General features: G+C 40.5%; 1 protein-coding gene across 1 annotated transcript in view; it reads left to right on the forward strand.

The window, feature by feature from the left end:
- Nucleotides 1-3,950: 3,950 nt before the first annotated feature.
- The window catches only part of LOC136833203 (nuclear factor NF-kappa-B p105 subunit-like), a 130,608-nt gene continuing 125,773 nt past the window's right edge, over nucleotides 3,951-8,785 (forward strand). The window contains exon 1 of the mRNA XM_067095087.1: nucleotides 3,951-4,037. The gene's annotated coding sequence lies outside the window, so the exon portion shown is untranslated. The remainder of the gene's footprint in view (nucleotides 4,038-8,785) is intronic.

An 8,785-nucleotide genomic window follows, 5' to 3' on the forward strand; every position in this document is an offset into this window, starting at 1 on the left:
GAAACTATAACCATGAGAATATGCTTTTTGCCTCATTTTATGCATAGATATACACATGGCTTCCATGTTTCAGCGAGTTGTCTCAATGTTCTCCCTAGGGAATTGTTTTGCTACTGCTGAATTACCGTATCCGTTCATTGCACCATAGGCCTAACCCACTTTATTCTTACGACGGGATTTCTGCTTCCTTTCATAAAATAAGCAATAACAGGATGGTTATTATTGACATCAGTATGAAAGAAAGACAATGTCAAATATGCAACATTCGGACTAGAATAACCAGGCTGGACGAGTCAGTCGGGTCTTTTTTTTTTTTTTTACAATTTCAGTTGTCTTAATGACATCTATCATTATGGAGATAGTAAAAAGAAAACGGCGTGACTGAAACATGTACGTTAGACAGTGGTAGAAATGGGATGTATGCCTATAAGAAATAGTAACAAACCTATGCCATGACTCGAGTCAAGCTGTTTCTTGTTATAGCCTATATGTTGTCAGTTATAACAAAGCTTATAACAATCGCTACTAAAAAAATTAAGTAGTCGAGTCTCTTAATATATTCGCAAGTTTACCACATCGTAAAGTATGCCTGCATATATAATGCCTGTAGAAAACATGAAATTTTATATTGGATGAGAGAGCAGACTGCCCGGCTTGGATAGGCCTGATAGCATATCTACTATTATTGTTATTTTTAAATTATTTTTTTTGCGTTTAATCCAGTGTCTTATACAAAAGTGCTTTCGTAGGAATTCAATGTCTACTTGTGTACATTCGAATAAAATGGAATTAAGCTAATCAACGGCCAACGTCACCAGCAGCGTTATCAGGACTTAATGTTTACGGAAGAGAATATCTCGTATCTGGCCCGATGTCACATCAGGTGACACCGACTACAAATTACCAAGTCCTTACTTACCCACACAAATTACCAGGTCCTTACTTACTCAGTGCATGATGTCACTTTAATCACTTCAATAAACCTTTCTTTCACCACAATCTGAGCCTGCCTAAATATAACGGATATACAGTAAACCTTTCAACACAATCAGAGCTTGCCTTAGTATAACGGATATAAACCTTTCTTTCACCACAATCAGAGCTTGCCTAAGTACAGTATAACGGACATGTTACAATACATTTTATTTCACTATAGTAATTTCCCCAGTCCAAAAACCGCGATTTTCCACTGGAATTGGAATATAAAATTTGGCCCAAAGGCTGAATGACCCATGAGGTAATTCAGCGCTGAAAGGAAAATATTGCGAGTACAAAGGCTTTCAAGTTATAACTGGTGGAAAACCTCGCAGTTGCACTATGAAACAATTATTAGGAGTGGGTGGAAAGAAAGATGGAAGAAAGAGAATATGAACGGAGGTACAGTTAAAGGAATGAAAGGGATTGCAGCTAGAGCCGAAGGTCAGCTGCAAAAAAACTTAGGAAATACCCACAGTGCACCGCGTGAGGTGCACTGACGGTACTACCCCACCACGGGGCCCGATTTCCCACTGTGGGGAACCCATATTTGCAGAATAAAACGGGGCGGGGGAAGGGGCATCATCTCTCAACACTAGGCCTGACTTACTAATTTGATACCGAAATTAACGTCCGCAGCGTACGAATAAAAAAAAAAACACGTACTAAAACAGGAAAATGTTTTTTCAATAAAAGTTGATGCTTATGGTTTGGGTAAAATTTTGCCCCACTACCAACCGTTCAATAAACCTTACCTTAATCTGAATCAGAACTTGCCAAAGAAGGCTATCATGGCGATGTTTGCCTACATCCTGGTCATTTGACTCGTTGTGTTATTCCCAACCCAAAAACATCGGTTTCCCACTGTGGTCCCCCACAACTGTAAGATATAAAAGGTTCCAATATCCTTAAACTACACTTTTTGTTACCGAAACGAATGTCAGAAACGCTTGAAAAACGAAAAAAAAAGTCCAGCAACAAGCGTTCGCACTAATGGAACAACAACAACGAACTGAACTCCAACTGGAGCAGGTCAGCCGTTGTTTTAAGCAACGTTTGAATTCGAATAAAAAATCCCAAGAAAAATGTACCGTCTCTTGTTTATGTTTTCGCGGTCACCTCCGAGGCGCTGGGTGGTACTTTGATCCCGGCTGCAGTAAATTAAACTCAAATAACAGACTATAAATTTTTAAAATTCAATTCCGGAGCGCGATTATGGTTTAAAGTACAAATTCGCAAGTATTATTTTACCTTAAACCATTACTATGTTGGAGCTTTTATGCTGGGATTGTGAGTCCCTTTAACACGCTTCACTTGAAACTCACTCAGATCTACAGCAAATTTACAGCAGCCGAGATAGGTGTTACTTATTTGAATTTTTTTTTTTGTTAGTTGATTTAAATTGATTGCGTAACCACTCATGGAAGTGGAGCTCCAAGAGCAATCTGGGTAAATATTTTTTAGGTATTAGGAACATCTGTTATTTTCCCCAGGAAGTGTGGTTACGTGGGAAATGTGACAATCGGACTGGTACTTTTGTTTTAAGTTTCACCAATTTGGTGGTATTTTAGGATTCAGGCGTTCCTTGAAAACCCGGCTTTTTAGCGCCTTTGGATATATCTAACGGGAAATCTGGCGCGTTTCTAGGTATTTAATAATATAATATAATAATAATAATGATCCAAAACAGAAAAAAATAAGCGAAAATACTTTGAATGATCTGGTATTTGAAACTTGTCATCTGCTGCTTGAATACTCTCTCTCTCTCTCTCTCTCTCTCTCTCTCTCTCTCTCTCTCTCTCTCTCTCTCTCTCTCTCTCTCTCTCTCTCATACTAAATTCGAATTCCGATTTCAATGTACTGAACGGTGACGATGCATTAAGTTTGTTGTTGAACTTATCAAACAATTGCGACGGCGTTTGCCAGAAAATGTATCTGTATTAAGTAAAATGTCTTTATTCAATGTGAGCGAATGTCTAAATCCCATGAAACAGGACATCATTGATCTTGCTAAGCTTTTTAATGAAGAACCTGCAGCTATAACTAACACTGATTTTCAGTGTTGGAGATTACTGTACACCACATTAAATGGTCTGACACCAATAATTCTTTACGTTTTTGGTCTGAAGTCTCAAGTTACAGGGACTCGTCTGGGGAAAATCCTCTTAGAGAACTTGCCAATTTAGCTGTCATTGGTGTCCTTATCTAATTCTAATGCCGAGGTTGAAAGGACATTTAGTCAAATGAACATTATCAAATCCAAGATCCGCAATAGGATGAATCTGAAGACTTTAAATTCAGTATTAGCTACTCGTTATGGCCTGAAGCGAAAAGGAAAATGTTGCTATGATTATAAATTGTCAAAAGAAGTTGATGCTATTGGGGATTCAGCTAAATACAAGATACAAGACTCAAGACGAACCTGGAACTTCTCAAAGCTCGGAAGCATCATCTATAATAAACTTTGAAGTGGAGGATGATCTGGACATCCCAGAACTTTTCTTACTGGATTTTTGAAATACAAGTAGGTAAAATAGTATATTCCTTATTTTACTTATTAGTACTTAATATCTGTTTTCATTGTTTAATTTTGTTTGATTTTTTTTTTTACTGAATCGCCATGGAACACATAGTAATTAAAGTCACTTTGGTAATTGAAAATAGTCCTAGCGCTTTTTTTTTTTTTTTTAGCTCGAAATGAGAATTATTTAGTGCGTTTCTAGCGCGTTTTGGAGGACCCTCTAGCGCTTTTTGAAAATAGGAAATGGCAACACTGGCACTGTAGTCCCATTTCGTTTGGTGGCCAACGTATACGAGAAACTTGCCTCTTGACTTTAATGTTTTGATGTTCCTGATATTCATTTGGGGAACAATTGATTAATTTAAATACTTAACTGTACTGGAGCCAATTGTATCCTAAAATTATGGAGAAAAACAGTGGAGAACCAGGTGTTTTTAGGTGGGGAAACTACAAAACAGTGACATGGGGCTACAAAGGAGGAAATTTCTCATCGCCATATACGGTACATAGCCTACTTCTGCACGTTCCGATTCTGATTATGGTAAGGTTTATTTAAAGTTTCTTACTTTGGTAAATTTTTACTCTAATCCATAAATGTATTCTGGGATTGAATATATTTCCCTATGTTTCAGTGTGATTGTTTAAATGTTTCAGACGCTCATTTTGGCTGCAACTTAAAATTGTAGGCTAGACCTTCTTTTAGATTTAACTCCCCCCCATATCCCACAGTTCGAGAGACTACAGTGAGAAACTAATATCTTTGAGGGGGGAAATACAAATAGTGAAATACAAGCATGTGTTCTAACATGCCCATGATACTTCTGCAAGATCTGATTGTGATCAAGGTAAGGTTTGTTGTAGGATTTTAGGTAGAACTAAGTTTGGTTGCTAATTATGGATTTACCTTTAATTTTTGTCGGACGAATGCAATTAACCCATGAAGCTCATCCAACAAGGTAGGGGACCCAGTGGGAAAGCGGGTTTATGGGTAGGGACAGGTGATCTGCTCCCTGTCAACCAACAAGCTAGGGGAACCAATGGGAATGCGGGGTTATGGGTGGGGTATGCCCCGGGACAGTGTTATTTGGGTATGTAACGGCTCACCCGCTTGTTTCTACCCTACAATTTAGAGGACCCCTAGGGAAAGCGGCGTTATGGGTGGGGTAGAACGACGAGGCATGGGAAACCGACCAAAATTTACTTTTTACGGCACTCCAGACATGAGAAACCGCTAAATAAACAGAGAACAAACAAGAACATTAAATGAGCCAACACAAAGGCAACCCCTTCCGTTACTACTGTCCTCCCAAACATTTATTGTGGAGCCATTGGTTCATCCCTCACTCCTTTACTGAGGAAACTCAGAGATTGGGGGACTAAACCCCCCAAACACTTATCTAACCATTCACGTTGCGCTGTTAGCCCCCCGTTGAGGAAAACCCCCTAAACCTTATCACTCAAAGTTGCTAACACGCCCTCCTACTTGGGAGGGCTGTGCCCTGTTTCTGGGGTTCACATATGCGTCCTGCACATGACAGGGCATGGGTATGTCTGTTTTGAATGATTCATATCCTGTCCGGCAAGTGCAATAACTTGTTAACATGTTTTCCCTATGCATAAAACTAACACACCCTGCATGCAATCCTCCCAAACTGAAAGTTAACACAGCAAAGAAGAAAACAGGCAGTCCCCGGTTTATGATGGTCCGGCTTACGATGTTCTGAGGTTACGACACTTTTCAGATATATTCATCAGAAATTATTTCCCGGTTTATGACACATGTTCCAGGGTTAAACGCGTATGCTGATCCGACGGAAGAAATATGGCTCCAAAACGGCAGAATAATAAAAATTTGGAGGGTTTTTTGATGAAAACTCAATAAAAATGCAGTTTACATCGTTTTCAATACACCCAGAGCATTAAAAGTAAGGTTTTCTTAAGATTTTTGACGATTTTCGACGATTTTTCGGTTTACGACGATTTTCGGCTTACGACGTGGCGTAAGAACGGAACCCCCATCGTAAACCAGGACTGCCTGACGTTTTTGAGTTTATTCTTGTAAGTTTCAACGTTCTTGGTTGCACTTACTCGCACTTGTTGCAACGGTGACCGCCCTATAGTCCGAAGGCCCGATAGTCCGAAGGTCCAATAGTCCGAAAGTCAGCAGGCCTGATAGTCGAAGGTCCGATAGTCCGAAAGTCAGATGGCCCGATAGTCCGACGGACTGTAATCAGCCCCCACCCTCCATAGCTAATACGGCAAAATTGTAACCAGTAAACACCCATAAAAATACCAACATAACGTACCCTAGGGGTGTTTACTGGTTACAATTTTGCTGTATAGACATGGAAGCGGGGATTAATCAGGCGGGGTGGGGGCGCTTGCCTCGGAATGTCGGTTTAGACCTACGACTATCGGACCTTCGGACTATCGGTCCTTCAGACTAACGGACTGTAATCTGTTGCAACACAGGTAACCCCCCAAACCAGTGCTGAATGTGGCACAGGGAGATTATATTCCCCCCCATAGCCTACTACCTGGCTGTAGCCTATTTTAAGATTCATTTCCTCGTCCCCAACACCAGGTTCCACGCATTTTTAAAAGCAGCAGCTGATCTCTAACCTCCCGATCCCTAAGGTAAGGCCAGTTAGTTCTGTTGTTAACTTTTTTTTTATCTGCAAATTGTTTTTTCCTGCCAGGTTGCTCCCTCCAGCCAGCGCTAAGTGCCTTCCTGCTCTTGTTTTTACATTGGAAGCTTTTTTTTTTTTTGTCCACTTTTACAGCTTCTGGTAAAGTTGGTGAAGTTTGTTTTTTGTTGGCCATACTCTTTGTCCCCGTTACCAGGCAGTGTTTCCTCCCTCCCCCCACCCCCAGTGTTACGCTTCTACCTGCACTCGTTCCAGACGCGTTTGCCTCTTGTGCAACCTACCTCCCACCCCATTCTTGCACTGCTCCCCACTTACCCCCACTTTTGGGGCACGTGAGGAAATTTCTCCCTCCCTGCCTTGTTACCCCCCACCTTCTCAGCCGCTCCCTCCCTTTTGTGTATGGCTCCCTCTCGTTTTCCCCTCCAGCCAGCAGCCCCGTAACGTAAACATGTCCGCTCCATTTCTCTGTTTTTCCCCACCCAGAACCCTGATTCCCACAGTCCAATTTACTGTTGAGTAGAGGTAGGGGGCAAATGACACTTGGCCGCCAACAAACAAACACGCCTCCATTATCAGAAGCCGTAAAAGTGGAGAAAAAATCAGTTTCCAAGGTAAAAACAGGCGCAGAGCTAATACTTAGAATTACCCTTGAGTTAGGACCAGGTAACAAATAGCCTGTTATATTAGAGTTTGGGTCGTTAAGGCCGTAAGCATGTTTACATATAAAATGGTCGCCGTGTTTAGTACCAGCCCCCTGGTTATGTACGTAAAGCAAATAATGACGGTAAATACCATAAACATAAATGTAAATACTGTAAACATAATGTCTTACGTTGTTTTGGATGTTACAGCTTAAATTACATACGGCCGAAACTACCAGGACCATTATGTTAGTGGTGGGCCAGGTGAGGATCTGTCACCCAGGGTTAGGTTAGCTGGTTTAGGTCAGAACACTTTTATTTCAATTCAGGAATACGATTATGGTTTAAAGTAAAAATTCATCAGTATTATTTTACCTTGAGCCATTACTTGATATTGGAGATATTATGTTGTGATTGTAGCCTAAGTCTCCTTAAAGGGCTTTATATTAAACTCATGCTATGAATGTTGCTACCTGCTTGGATTTATATAAGTTGTTTAAGTTAAAACTGTCATTGGGGTGGACCTCCCAATCGGGCTTTGTTTGTCCCAGATAGCTTAGGTATCTGGAACATCATCTGATATTTTCAGCAGAAATGTGGGTATTCTACATGGGAAATACTAAAACTGGATTGGTACATTTAAGTGTCACAGATTGTGGGCTTTTGGAATTCAGTTGTTGCTTTAAATATCCAGCATCAGTTCGCAGTCATTTTTCGTTTCGTTTTGTGTTCCCTGACCTTTTTTCTTTGACGTTTCTGATGCAAGTACTACTTGTTTTTGGAACGAATGAGTAATTTCAAGATACTGGATCCCCTTATATCCTACAACCATTTGGAAGCCAGGGTTTTTTTTAGGTGAGGGAAAATATAAAATAGTGAAATGGGTTTTCATAGAGGAAATTTAACATTGCCCTATAGCCTCCTTCGAGCTCTGATCCTGATTCAGGTAAGGGTTATTTAAAGCATCATAGTTTGGTACATTTTCACTTTGAACCGTAATTTTATTGTACAGTTGAAAATATGATCTTTTTATGTTTCTTTGTGCTTTTGACATTGATTTAGGTTGCAAATTAAAGCTATAGAGTAGCCCTACTTTCAGAGATACTGGGCCTACCCTTATATCCAACAAATTGGAGGACCGCAGTTGGAAACCTGGGTTTTTGGGTGTGGAAAATACAAGAAGAGTGAATATGTGCCTTTATTCTAACATGTTCATGATACTTAAGCAAGCACTGATTGTGATCAAGGTGTAGTTTACCGAACGAATTTTGGCTAAAGGGGCATTATTCACTAGGTAAATAACCTGGCAACCCACATTCTGTTAGTAGCAGGCCAGGTGAGGACCTGGCAGCCTAGGTTAGGTTAGTACCCTAGGAAATTTGAGTAGGGTGTAGGAATTGAAGCCCCTGGCTAGGTAAGCGCCCTGGGTTAAATTTCTTAAGGCTACAACAGCCACCTAAGTTAGGCTAGGATAGATCCAGGGGGCAAACTCCTTGCTAGATAAGACTTAAGTGCCCTGGGTTAGGATAGGTGGGGTCCAGAAGGGCTAAGCTCCCCAGATAGGTAAGAACATAGCCCCTGTGTAAGGTTAAGTTGGGTGATCTAGGGTAGTGGGGCCTTTCTTTCCCCCTTGGCTAGGTAATGGCCCAACTTCCTAGGTGAAGTTAAATCCATCCTTGTAGTTTACTAGCTTTATGCTTTCCCCCATTCATAAACCCTGCTTTCCCTTTTTGGTCCTCCAAATGTAGGACATAAGGGTGGATCCAGTACATCTATAGCTACTCTTTTGCTAATGAAATGAACCTCAGAAATCTTCAAAGCATATATAAAAATGTAGGACAAAATATTTTCACCTTGGGACCTGTAATAATGGTTTAAAGTAAAATTTTGTCAATTAACCAAAAGAACTTTAGACTGGTTTTTATCTGCACAGCACATAAGAGTACTTGGTTAAGCCAAAGCCAAACCCAGCTCAGACATCAAGGAAATATAATTTGGTC

Source organism: Macrobrachium rosenbergii, chromosome 4 (assembly GCF_040412425.1).
Source record: "Macrobrachium rosenbergii isolate ZJJX-2024 chromosome 4, ASM4041242v1, whole genome shotgun sequence".
Lineage (NCBI taxonomy): Eukaryota > Metazoa > Arthropoda > Malacostraca > Decapoda > Palaemonidae > Macrobrachium > Macrobrachium rosenbergii.